Source organism: Anser brachyrhynchus, assembly GCF_964034855.1.
Source record: "Anser brachyrhynchus genome assembly, chromosome: 24".
Taxonomy (NCBI): Eukaryota; Metazoa; Chordata; class Aves; order Anseriformes; family Anatidae; genus Anser; species Anser brachyrhynchus.
In genome coordinates, this window is record NC_137717.1 from 2014164 (window position 1) to 2027790 (window position 13627).

The 13627-nt window shown below is 50.5% G+C and overlaps 1 protein-coding gene across 1 annotated transcript in view; it reads left to right on the forward strand.

Annotated features, from left to right (window-relative positions):
• LOC308182351 (gap junction beta-5 protein-like) overlaps positions 1-13627 on the forward strand; it is a gene marked incomplete at its 3' end in the record, with an annotated part of 107907 nt that overhangs the window by 28454 nt on the left and 65826 nt on the right. The window contains exons 10-11 of the mRNA XM_080566819.1: positions 152-239; positions 1262-1390. The remainder of the gene's footprint in view (positions 1-151; positions 240-1261; positions 1391-13627) is intronic.

Below are 13627 nucleotides of genomic sequence, written 5' to 3' on the forward strand. Positions count from 1 at the left end.
GCCCCATAAACACGCTGTCCGGTGGCTCGTGTCAGCGTCGGTCTGGGAAACAACGAGCTCTGGAAGGAGCGTGTAGACCTTAAAGCCATCAGTTAAAATTGCTGCCATGCATTCTGTGGCCTGACAGTTCCTGGCTTTATTTTTGATACAGGGCAGCAGATGGCATCTCCTTAGAGGTTTTGAAGCTGAAAAACAGCCGTTAAGAAGCCTAGGCCCAGAGTGGTCCCAGCAAACCATAGGTAGGTGATGTTGTGGCGTATGTAAGGCAATGCCAAAGAGAGGGGGGTGGTCACTGCCAGCTCCCTTGGTACCAGTGTGATGAGAGGCAGTCTTCTTCCAGGGGGTTAGTTGTGTCTCAGACAGGACCAAGAATATGTAGAAAATGGTAAATAACTGCCCAGCTCTGCCAGAAATGGCACATGGCAAATAAAAGCTCTTTTGAGCAAAAAACTGCCTCCTACTCTGAATATGACCCAGGACTTGTATAACATGGCCCTGATTGTTGTCATAAGCTCAAATCCCATCAATAGTAGTAATTAGCAGTAACAAATGCAGAAGCAGAGATCAGAGCATTATGGTTATTTTACTTAGGTTTGTGGGTGCTTGGCTACAAGACCTCGCAGTACTGGTACAATTTCATTGTCATGACTTACAGAAGCTGTTCATTTGGAGAACTATTGGCTCAGCCTCTCAGCTGGAGCATCACTGAATGCAATCATGACTGAGATGGGGTCTGATTCAGGAGAATAGTTTTCTTTTTAAACCAGAAACTTAGCAGTAAGTTGAGTTTTACAGAGTCCCACAGTCTTCCAGGAGGCACCACATGCCTATAAACAAGCACCCCCGTCTCTCTAGTACACCATAAAATCTCTCAGTAATGATCATCATGACAACAATAAACCTGTTATTTCCATACTCTGTGATTTATTGAGCTGGTGGAAAAGGTGGAGCTGCTGTTTTATTGGGATGATCAAATGTTTGCAGAGGGAAAATACAATCTGCATTCCTCTAAGGCTACTTTTATACATTGAATCATGAATACATTTCCTTTCCCATTAGCAATTTAACATTGTAGGACACAGAAACACCTCTTCAAAGTGATTTTTTTTATAGTAGTGTAAAGTTCTGGTTCCACAGGAGTGAATACAAGAGCCTGTGGAGCCATGGGAAAGATAGCACTAGAGCCTTCCCCAAATGGGGAATCCCTGGGTTTTATTTTTCTCAGACAGTTTTGATAACTTGAGTTTTCATTCCTAATTAGGATGAAACCACATTGCAGAGTGCCAGAACCCTCCACAGAGCAGCATTTTCCTTCACTAGACAGCTCTGATCTTCACCTGTGCTGCCCTCCTGAGATGATGACCACGTGCCCGTGCTAACGCTGAACGGGGTAAGCTGAGCAGCCACGATACACACAGGACAATTGAGGAGGGAGGACTTTGGTCCAGAGAGAACAGAGGATGAAGGAAAACAAGTCCTTTGTGTCTCATATTCACTGATCAGCCAGGCACACAAAGAGAGTAGATAAATGATGGATGGGTCTAGCATGAATTTCAGCCTTGCATTATCTGGCGATTTCTCTGTGTTAAATACTTCTCATGGTTTTCTGCTGAGTTAAAGGTCTCTACAGGTACTCTAGAGATACCGTATTTAATAGTTGCAAATGTGTAACCAAATACAATTAATAATAATAATTGGAATAACCAGTACACTGTTACAATTGACTTAAATGTTCCTTACTAATTAGAACGACTACAGTTCAGAAATCGTTGACAAGTGTGTTATCCCAGGAAAAACAAGCTGGTCTCAATCTGTGGCACGTATCAGTGTTGTGTTAATATGGTGCTGTCCAAGGGTGGGTTTTATTTTATCTTATTTCTTTGCATTTTCTGGGAATACTAGAGCTGCACGGAAGGAAAATGTTTCACTGGTCGCAGCAAGGGGTTAACTGTGCTGTGATCTCAGCTCGGGGCAGGAGGTGAGCTGAGCCATGGGGGTCACAGCGCTGGGTTTCAGAGGGGCTCTGGGAGGGGAGAACAGCTGAGCTGGGAGCCTGCTGCATCCTGTGTGCTATTTAGAGGGGCTTTGCTTTCAAAATGGTTTGAATGCTGGCAACTCCTCCATCACCGCACAGTGCTGACTGCCCTGCGTGTTGTGTGTGTGCCTGCTGGCCAGACCTGCCTGCTTACCGTTCCCAAACCTTGTAGGTTTGTCTCTTTCATTTGAACATTCACCTCTCTCTTGGGTTATGAGGTACGTGACTTTTTTTTCAACACAGATGTCACCTGGTCTCACTCCCAGCCAAGGTAATGTGCCAAGATCCATTTGGTTAAATGATCTGGGATCTGTCCCCTAAGGACACACACAAAAGTTCCTCCCTCTTACGTCTTGCGTTGTGTTTTATACTGCTGCAAAATGAATATGAAACACTTCCATGAAAATTAAATGAGAATTTTTTTTTGAGAGTTTAGTTCTGATTTATGTACCGATATAAATTCTTGTGCAGTGCGCAGAGCAGGTTAAAACCAGGCCCAAAGTGTCCGTGGCTGTGAATCCCTGTGTTACAGACACCTCAGTCCTACAGAGGCAAGAGCTCCGGTCTGGCACTTCAGGACATGGGGGCAAGTGGCTCACTTATGAACTATGAATTCTGTGATTGATGGCAGCCAGGATGTGTTTGATGTTAAATCCTGTTCAAGTGCTGTTCTGGACCGGAGCCAGGGAGCTGATTTTTGCAGCGTGGTTCACGTGGATGTAGCCCCACGGGACCCGGGCAGTCAGTCACCTGAGGAAGCGCCGCTTGGGTGATAGCGGCACCAGGAGCTGCAGCCTGTGTGTGTGAGGTCAACCTTCTCTCTTCCGTTAGGTCAGAAATAGATATTGTGGGCCAGATCCTTAGCTGGCCCTTTCCTTGAGGGAGGAGAGCCTGGCTAAGGTGAGAGCATCACACGCTCACACACAAATCTCTGGGAGGCTAAGTGCTGTGGGGAGCAAGACACAAATCGCCAGGGAGGCAGAGGTTGACTTTGTAGGGACATCAAAAGAGAGCAGTTAAAGGCCTTGGCAGCTGGTTGCCCAAAGCGACCGCAGACATGTGTCTTGCCCTGGCAGGTCTCGTCTGCACAACTCAAATGTCATCTGATCCTGACAAGTGAGAGAGAGAACAAGTGGCCTTGCTGGAAAATAATGAGAGGAAGGGAGCAGAGGAGTCCCAGGCAGGTCATGTCCGACTGGTATTCCTCCTCTCCCACTTTTTGTCCAATGGTACTGATTTTGGGGGTTATATAAAGTGCCAGCTTTGCAGCAGCATCAGTACTCCTCTGTGCCAGGCACTGTAAGTGCGGGGGAGTGGAAAGTATCAGCCCCCAAAGCAGCGGCTGTGCAACCAGCAAAGGCTTGACACAAGCCACTAAGCACTGATCCAGGCAGGTTTTTAGGGGATAAAAGTTCAGTTCCTATCTTTAACACATCCTCCTCCGTGTGATTTCTGGGTAGTTCTCTTAATCCCTTTGTGCCTTAGTTCCCCAGGCTTAAAGCATATTAGAGGCGCTTTAGGTACAGCTGATCCCACGTGAGGGGATGGGGATGGGGACGTGCACGCCGCTGTGTGAGAGCAGCCGCGGCAGAGGCGGGCAGCCTGCCTGCAGCGGTACCCAGCTGAAAAGCCAGCGAGGTGCCCAAGACTCTTCCATCCTCGTGTGCAGCATTCGGCATAACAAGACTCCATCTCTGCTGGCGCTGCCCCACCGCACGGAGCTGATCATTAGGCAGTGCCCCTGCATCGTCTCCCCGTGTCCAGGTTTACTCCTGCCTGTTTGATTAAGCAGCAGGTCCATTGCAGGCAGGCGTGCTGGGCTCCCCGAGTCTCCTTTCACCGCACAACCACACTTTTGTTTTTCACTTCCATTACATTTTCTAGGAGTTGCGCCGGGCTGAGGCTGAAGTGCAGATTTAAAGGGATGTGCACACAGGACAGCAGGTCGAGGCATAGGGCATCCTCTCTCTTCCAGCCCAGGGCTTTGTTAAATCCCCTTCACATCTCCACGCACAGCTGAATAATGGGTATCTCTGCCACAGAAATATGTACTGCTCTCTCACTGCATTAAGCATTGGCTTCAAGTGAATTTCTCTCACAAGCAGAACTAATAAAAGGACTAAAAAGTGCCAAATTCCTCTTGACAAATGGCTCAAAGGAGAATGTCTTCTAAATGCTTTTAGCATTTGCAATGATTGATCAGGGCGGGCTTAGAAGCAGCTGACCTGTTGAGTTTTTTTCAGAAGGGAAATGATGGAAGGATGATAATGCTCCTTTTTTCTTGATCACTATAATTTTTGCTCTGCTGTAGATAATGTATCCAGTGTCCAGAAATCACCACCTGTGTTTTGGAACTAGCCCAGGAATACCATTTAAATCCGTGCATACCAACTATGCATCTATCTGTCAATTCACTATTAATACAGCAGCGTGCTGGGAATGAGATGACACATGCTGGGGCAGTTGTAGACATGTAGAGAGAGACAGTCTTGCCCCTAAGTGCTTTATGGTCCAGAATGAAGGTCACACAATAGCTAAGATTGGAGTCTGGCAACAGCCGCTGCAACATCTTCCAGCAAAGGTCTGTCTGCAGCCAGGCACTTATTCTTCATTTGCACTCTGTCAGTCTCTGCTGCAGAAGCTCTGCAAGCCCCTGCTCAAAGATGAATGAATTTGGGCTTAGCTGGAGCAGGTAGGGGAGGGAGCTCTGGGGCAGGGAGCCGTTCCTGCCTGGCACGTGCAGCGCCCATCTTCTGGTGATACACACCCGTGGGTGTTGCAGGGGCTGCTCAGCAGCAGCCTGCTAGAGCACTGCATGCGCGGAACTGTACAGGCCTAAGGCTAAGGGGACAGATCCACAAGGTCACTTGGGTGATTCACCTCCTTTTAAGAAAGTCATGGTTTCCTTCTTTTAATAAAAAAGAGGGCAAAAATACTGCAAGTGCTGAGTGCTTTGAAATCCTGGAAAGTTGCTAACTTTCCAGATGATCTGTGCGAGCTTCTCTCAGCCAGACAAGACGAGGCAGGGATGGAGACTCGAGACCTGGCCTGCTAACTGCTGCAGTCATCCCTTGGATTTTTCTCATCAAACACATTTTCAAGCTGTGGCCACAGTTTTCTCTTTCACCAAATTTAAAAAGAAGAAGAATTAATTAAAAGGAGACACACTGTGACCGCATCAGGAAACCTGTCCTTTTCTTGCTGAGGGTTTCAGACACTTTATCCCTGGGGATCACAATAAGCCAGGCATGTGCTAACGGAGGCCGTGCTGTCAGGTGAAAGAATTGATGGCTCTTCCTTTAGCTGCTTGTGCAGGTGAGAGCTCTCTTGTTTAATTGATGTCCCACTTATTGTTGATGTGTTGCCCTCTTCTGTTTTTTCTTTTCTCCATTTCTTGCTTCTGTGTCCAGGAAGCAAGGTTTGGTTCAATGATCGGTCACGAGATTAGCAAACAAGCTGAGAACAGGTGCTCTGGAAGATGTCTGAAATCAGGCAGCCCTTCCTGTCCCCCGACTCCTCTCCCTCCCTCCCCAGCAGCTTTCCCTGAACGCGTTAGGACGCTTAGTGAGGACTTTCTGGAGGTGGATTTTCCCAGAGTCAGCAGCACTGCCACCTGATTTATCATTGCGTGCAGTAGATAAGAGCAATTTCATGTTATACTCTTATACCCCTTGTCCATTTTATGAGTAACTCCAGTAAGTAACACTTCAGGAGCTAATCCAGCAAAGTGGAAAGGACACACAGGGGATGTCCAGAAGAAAAAGGAGACCAACCAAATTCTGTCTGCACGTTGGGTGCCTCGGGGAATTTGTGGAAACTCATCCAATTGGGCTGGTGCCAAAGGAAAGTAGAGCAGGCAGCAGAGCTGTGCCTGGCACAAAGCTGCATTTGTGGCTTTCTCCAGTATCTCTGTAAAGCACGGAGGTATGGAATAAGGGCAGCAGCAGGACATTTTCCATTCCCAGCTGTTCTGCATCCTTGCAAAGCTCTGCAGGAGCTGTTAAGGTGAGATGTAACTGGAGTTCATTTAGCCTTCAGCGAGCTTAGAGCAGCTGACATGCAATCTGCCTCCTCTCAGGCTCTGAGAAACTGGCCCTGGGGTTCAGAGGCTTTGAATCCACGTGGATGGCAAGAAGCCATCACCTGAGCCATCACCAGGGCTGAACAGGAAGAGCTGGCCATGTTTAAAGACCCCCAGGGTAAAACCACCGGCCATCCGAGGGGAAGGTGGGGCTGCCGTTCCAGCCCAGGGCAGCAGGAAGGTGCAGATCCCTGCGGGGTTTGCAGGGGAGGCCTTTTAATGCCCAGGACCTGCAGCTGTAGGAACAATGCCTGCACTCCCTGCTCCCACCACCATGCTTTGGGAAGCAGATTGTGGTCTGGGGAGGAGAAGGGAGCAGGGCTGAGCAGGTGGCTGCATCCCAGGGGCCCCGTGCACAGGGCACCGTGTCCGTATTGCTTCCGTGCCGGCTCATTTCAGAGCAGCACATCAACATGTTCCAGCTCAGGCCCCGGTTAATATTGGGAGCAATTAATATTGATGCATCCTCGTTAAGGGGGAAGGACTCTGCTGCCTTCCACCCCCTCCTGCAGCCACCCCTCCCCACTAACAGAGCACGCACCTGGGCGCAGGGACGCCCGCAGGCAGGCTGGGGCTGGCCGTGGGATGCCGTCACCGCGCCGTGGTGGGACGGTTCCTGTCGCCAGCCGCTCGCTTACTGCCCAGAGCAGCTTATTCATGCTTGCAGATTCCTTCATTAAAATGCATGCGTTATGCTCGAGGATCTGTGCCTTCATGAAGTAAACCACAGCTCTTCCTGCTCTCTCATTTTTTAATTTTTGTGGTAACCTCCCTCTCGTGCCTTGCGGAGATGCGAAGCCTGCGCTGCCAGCTGGGGGCTTCCCACTGGTTTCTATGGATGTGGGGACTCATCCTGACTTCTGATCTGAACTGGAGAAAATGGTGATGTGTTTACTTGCAGCTGGTGTGAAGCAAATCATGTAGAGAGCTCCCCTGGCCCTGTGTACTCACAGTAGCTGGTCACTGAAGCACGAGCAAAATTTCTTTTAAATTTTTTTTTTGCACAATTAGGCTTAAGAATATGCCAAATCAGTTGAACTAGACTGAAATAAATGTGTCCAGCTGGGCTTTGGCATTAGCTGAAAGCAATCTAAGCTGGTGCAGTCCCTCAGTTCCCTCGTGCTGGGGAGGTCTGCCCTCCTGCCCTCTTCTCAGACCCCAGGGCAGCTGGGGCTGGGGCCCCACGGGGTGTGTAGGGCAGCCCTTCCTGGGGCATTGCTGTGGGGCTGGGCAGGCTGGAGGTGCGGTGAGCAGGGTAAGGAAAGGCGCTTGGTGAATTTGCTGAAAGACAATAAAAGGCCTGGGTGGGAGACAGGGGGCTGTTCGCTGCACGCCTGGGGAAGAAGTTGTCCCTGTTGTGGGTGCTGGGGTGGGTGTGAGCACAGGGTCTGCTTGTGCTGTGCAGCTCCTTCGGATGGTGGAACGGGCGGGTCCTCAGCTGATCGTCCTGCGCATCGCTGCCACAAGTCTCAAACCCATCGTGTTTTATAAAAGACCACAGCTTGTGAGTTAAACTCTTCAGTGCCTTCTCTGCGGGGTGCGCTGCAGCGAGGGGCTGTGGTGGGAGCGTGACGCACACCGGCGCTGCTCACAGAGCGCTGCTAGCATCGCCGTAACATGCCACCGACTTTAATAAGCAAGGGATTAATTACGCTTCCCATGACTGCTTGGCAGCTTCACCTTAGTGCTTGAGCATGTTAGCACATCATTAGTCAGAGGGCAGTAAAATAATGTCATTGTCCTCCCTCTCTCCCCCAGCTGCCGGCCCGTGCTCATTATATTGCTGCGCGCGGCGGCGCTGGGTGTGATTGGCGTGCCTTCCTCTGGAGGAGAGGGAGGCTGTGCTCTCGGGCAGAGGGGTGAGCTGTGCTTTGCAGGTCACCGATCCTCTGCTCTAACAAGTGTAATTGAAGGGATTTACTCCATTATCCAATTTGATTGCAGGCGAACTGCTGGGTAAACAAGGAAAAGGGAAGGCCTGGGTGAAACCACACGGCTCAAGTGGCTCTTTGGAGCTGATCTTAGCAACCTTGTTTATGCAGATGCACTTGCCAGAGCCTCTCAGGCTTATCCTTTGAAGGTCTTTTGCTTGCTGCCAGTGAATCATTCAGCCCGCCCTGCTGCGGTGAGCTGGGCTGCCAGCTTTCCTTTCCTGTTGTGGGCAAATGAGGCAAACCTGGGAGCACCGGGCTTTCAGCCGCCTCTTCTAGTGAGTCCTGTGTTCATGACTTCTCCCGAGGACCTGTGTACGACTTAACAGGCAGTTCCAACTGAAAATGGCACTTGAGGTGTTTGCTCCTTGCCTGCCTAGCGCTCTGGTGGGTACAGGATGGATCCTGCTGCTTCCCATCTGATGGGAATTAATTGTGCCTGTGCTGGAACAGAAGCGGGCTGGCTTCTCGCACCATTGACGAGGGCTTAAGTCTCAGGAAAGTACAATTGAGCTGAACTTCTCAATACGCTTTGAGCCAAGAATGATTTATTGGTCAGGGGAAACTCCACCAAGCTCTCCCCCTTGGGCAGGAGCTGAGCGAGGGCTGAGCAGCTACACCTGCACTGCCGCCGCTGCAGTGCCTCCGTCGATGGCAGGGCAGCAGCAGCATGAGACTCAGTGAACCTGGCATTCACAGGTTAATTTACATCAAATCGATGTTGAAGTGTTTATCTTTGACGAGCCGAGTTGTTTGGCTTAGCGCTGGGACTGGGCAGCACGCACGGTTTGTGTCGTGCCTGGGCAACGTCTCCCCCAGGCTCCCCGTTGCACCACCACGGCACGGGGCCGTGCTTCTGCTCTGGGCTTTGGGTGGGGACCTCGAGCTGCGTGGCCACGGCACCAAGGCGTCGCTGCTGGACAAGGAGCCTGCCCATCGTACGGGATTGCACGGCAGCGGGTGCCAGCGAGAGGGGAAGCTGCACAGCGGCCGATGTCACTGGGGCTGGGCTGCATGAAGGGCCCTGCTCTGAGCCACTGCTGTCACTGGCAGGAGTCTAAAGAGCTGCGTTTAATCCGAGCAGAGAGATGATCCTTTAAAACCAGGAGTGATACCAGGGCTTGTTCAATGGCTTATTGACAGCGAGGCTCTCGCTGTGATGCTATGCCGCAGGCAGGGGTCGGTGGGTGAAGCCGTCTGACGGAGCGTAGCGGGGCTGGAGCTGGGCCCTCACCGTCCCACGGCCCATTCATCAAACCCCTGCTTCGGCCGTGCAGACCTGCCCACAGCCCGGTTACTTATTGCTTAACGAGTGCATTAGTGTAAATCAAGGAGCAGGTTTCAATTATCTAATAGAAGAATTATTGATCCACGCTCTCGTTCTGAATGTTCAAATGTTCCAGAAGGAGAAACAATATTTGTATATGCTATAAAAAAAAATCTGAAGGGTGTTTTTATGTTTCAATTACATTGTACTTGGAGAGCTGTTGCAGGATGCTTTTGTAGAAGCAGCTGTGGCTAAACTAACACACGTGGAGCCAGCTTTAGTCCGCGGTCTGGTTTCTGCTGACTGTGCTCCTGGTCGGTGGGTCTTGCAGCAGAGAGTGTCCAAATCAAAAGGCCCAAATCTAATTTAGGCATATCAAATTGAAACAGTTTTCTCTTTCCACCCCCTTGCACTGCGGCTCTGAAAGCTGGGGAGGAGGGAGTGCTTCTGGAAGACATGACACGAGTGTAAGGAGCCTTCGGCACCTTGCTGATAAAACAAACACTGCAAGAGAGCTAATGCGAAGTGGAGTTATCCTAAACCTTCTGGCTTTTAGGCCATTGTCGTTTGGTAACTGTGCAAAATGCAATTGAAGGATGTTCCTATTTCCCTTTGATATAAAACATGGGGCTATTGTAGAAACTTAAAACCCATTCCAGGCTCTTTTCAGCACTTCTTTTTAAAGCAGCACAGTTCAGCTGTCAGTCCCTAGCTCTGCTTTAATTAAAATAGGTTTGTAGCCTTTGCTGACAAGCAAACATCTACAGTAAGTTGCAAACTATAGAGCAATCCTTCTCAGCTGAAGGAGAATGCCAAATAAAATGTCTCTTGCCATCTCTCAAGGAGAGTGCTGTATATTTAAGAATAAATATACAAATAAGGTCACCTGGGAAGCTGTTGATAACCTTTTTCTGGGACAGGGAGCTTAGATTAGACATAATAGCAATTGTGCGTACATCACACAGCCCTGAAAGTGTTGCTGTAGATGTCAGGGCCCTGACTTTTTCCTCTGCTCTGTATGGCCACGCGTTAGGTACGGTTTGTGAAATGGTGCCGGTTTGACTGGGGCAGCTGGGGGGTCCCGAGGCCCGGCGCTGTCTGTGCTCTGCTGCGGGTTCCTGGTGCAGCATTGCAGCGGGGGAAAGCTGCAGCCCACCCCAAACCCTCCCCACCTGGGGGCTGCACCTCCAGGGGAAGCCCTCTGCCAGCCCCAGCACGAAAAGCCCCCCGAGAGGTGGAAGCAGCCCAATGCAGTCTGCACGGGCTGTTGTTGCAGCGGGGCTGTTGGGGTGTTGCGTTGACAGCCCAGGATTTCCCCACCGGGCCCCCGCGAACCTGTCGCTGCCGTCACGTTTCGCTTATTGAATACCTGAAAAACACTCAGAAGGCAAATAAGATTAACTCAAATCAAGCATGTAGTGCAAAGCAGCAAATTCATTCCCCAGTTTTATTACTGGCACCGTTATTAACAAAGTTTTCCTCCTGGCCTGGCTGCTGCTTGTTCTATTTTTCAATGTTTAAAGCTTTCAAAGTGCCCCGAAGGCCTCGGGGTTGAGGAAGCCAGATCTCTTCTCACCCTCTTTGGGGGTCAAGCTGGATTTGAGCAGGATTTCTTTAAGCAGGGTTGACTTCCAAATAAGCGGTGTGATCACTGAGCTCGGTACCAGGGCTATAAATGGTGCTGCAGCAGGACCGCCGGGTGTTTGAGGGAATTATTATGGGAGATGCTCAGCTTCGGCGCTGGATTTGAGTGGGCTGTTGGCTAAATGCGCTCCAGCCTGGAATGGGAGAGCTTCCCCTGGGTGCCATTCATCAGCCGGGGCAGTTTTCCTCCCTGTGTTGGTACGGAGAGGTTGCTGTCCCTGTTTTCCAGGTGGGAAACTGGAGCCCAGCAGGTGAAACGTGGCTGCCCTGAGCCTCAGCCGCTTTCAAACGAACCTGTGCAGCGTGAGCCTGAGTCAAAGGCGCTGGCTCTCGGCCAACCCTAATACCATCTTGTGCCTTTGATTCATATTTGTGAGGGCTGCCCAACAGTAATTACACAGCTCCCTCCTTCTCCCACCCCTGCTTCGTGCTGCTCGTAGTTCATAACCCTGCAGGAGATTATTCTACACCCCTTTATTGAGCAGCACATCCGCTGCAGCCTCTCCTGAGCTGAGCGATGTTGTAAATCCATCCAAGTGGGAAGCATGAAGAGAGGACAGCAGTTATATTTTTTCCACTCTTCTGTTTGCATACAGTTTTAATTAGGAGGAAGTTTTTGATTAGCTTAAAAAAAAAGAAAGAAAAAGAAAACACTATCAATTGAAATTAATCTCTCTTTAAAATTGGCTTTTGTGAAAAGTTTTGGTGTTTTGTTCTGAACTGGAATGTGAGCAGTGGAGTGAGAGAAATCAATTTTCCTACCAGGCCTAATCATGACCAGTGTGAAATTAAGTTGTCGCGCAGCACCCCTAATATGCATGCCTAAGTACCGTCGGATTGTTTGCAGAGGCAATTTGCAGCACCCTGCTTCTCCTCCGTCCCTTTCGCTTGAACGAGGCTCGTGTTGCTGCAGAACACTTCGGGGCAAACGGCGGCGTGCCGTGTTGACACCAGGGACGTAGAGAAGTTTCGGAGGAGGGAAGTAGGGCGTATAATAGCAATATAAGCTGTTAGGAATCGAGAAGCTATTTATGAGCCGTTTACTTACTTAGCCCTAAAAATAGCTAGGACTGTATGAAAATAGGTCTGTGATTGAAATCAAGCCCTAGACATGATGTAATGGGGAAGGGGGGGGGGGGTGTAACGACAGAAGCAATCAGTTCTGCTATAAACAGACCCGCTGTCCTCCCGGCTGGGGGTAAGAGGCCGGACGGGGCTCCTGGAGGGGCAAGTGGGGCTGGGGAGTGCAGCGGGTGCTGAGACCGAAGGCCACGGCAATGACAGCTCCCACCGCACCGATCCCTGGTGCTCACCGCCCTGTCCCCCGACCCGTGCCGTGTGTTTCTGGCAGCGGTCTGCAGCCCGGGGCTGTGCCGAGGGACGGAGGGGTGCAGGAGGGCTGCCCTCCCCTGCTCCCCAGCCACCTTTAGGCTGCGCCTGTTGGGCGCTATTTGCTGCTGTCCGCAGAGAGCTGCAAGGTGAATTACCTGCGAGCCGAGCTCAGCCTAAACCAAGGAGTTTCAAACTCATCACGCCCGCGGTTGAAGTTGGTGCTGAGCACCCACGACTCGCCGCGCGGCGGTGCTCTCCCTTTCCGTGCCCGAGGGAGCTGCGCTGCCCTGCGATAACCTCTAGGCAGCTTTTAGTAAGAGAATTTAGCAACCTGTCTGCTAAGAAGGAAAGCGGTCCGTGGCCTTGCTGGAATGGCCGCATCCTGAACATGGTGGAGTACAACAAAGGCGTCTAGGAATCGAGATGGGAGGCTCGGGGGCTGCCAGAAGCAAGGCAGCCACCTTGGCGGTGTGATCTGCTCCTGGTCAGTTCAGTGGCAGTGCTGTGGTGCAAGAGATATTGCTTTAGTGCTGGAGAAGGCGTTTCTTTGGGATCAGATATTGCATACGGCTCCATCAGTAGTATTGAAGGTTTTTTGCATTTTCTGCATGATTAAGTGTGGCTCTTGAACAGATCTTGCAATTTCTGCTCTTGCAACAACATCAGAAGGAATAAAGCTGAGCTGCTCCAAGAACCACGTTGGTGTTTCATTTCCCTAGGTATCTTCAAAGTGGGGGATTTTGAGATGTCTCATCCAAATTCTGAACAGGCAGTTGTTCCGTATCAGGAGGGCTGCTGTGCTTTCACAAGTTACAGGTCCCTCCTTTCCCAGGCTAAAGGTGCTGAGTGACCCCTCCTGCCATTACACCTGCTGGGACCAGCAGCCTGCAGCACGGCCCCTTTGATCCCGTGCTTCCGTCTGCTGTTTTATTCCTCTTGCTCCATAGTTGCAATGTGTAATATTTTTTGGGGGGGTAAACTTGAGAGGTGATTTTCTCCCTGTTGACCCTCTGTGGTCCTCTCGGGACCCTGATGGTGGTGCGAGCACAGCGCCCTGGCTGGGTGGCCATAAACAAGCTGTGCCTCCCTCCGTAATCTGCACTGCAGGAGCACTCAGGGGAGATGCAGTGAGAGAAGCAGCGGGATTTAACCTTGTACTCATTGCAGGTAGTTAATAAAGAAGGGTGTTCTGCCTGCTGACCAGGGAATTTGCCCAGTGGCACTCGAGCAGTTTTCTAGTCTCCTTTTAAAATGGATTGAGAAAGATAACCGTGCTCCTGCTACAGTGCAATTGAGTAAATCCAGTACTACCAATAGAGCTTAAACCCCATAAAATA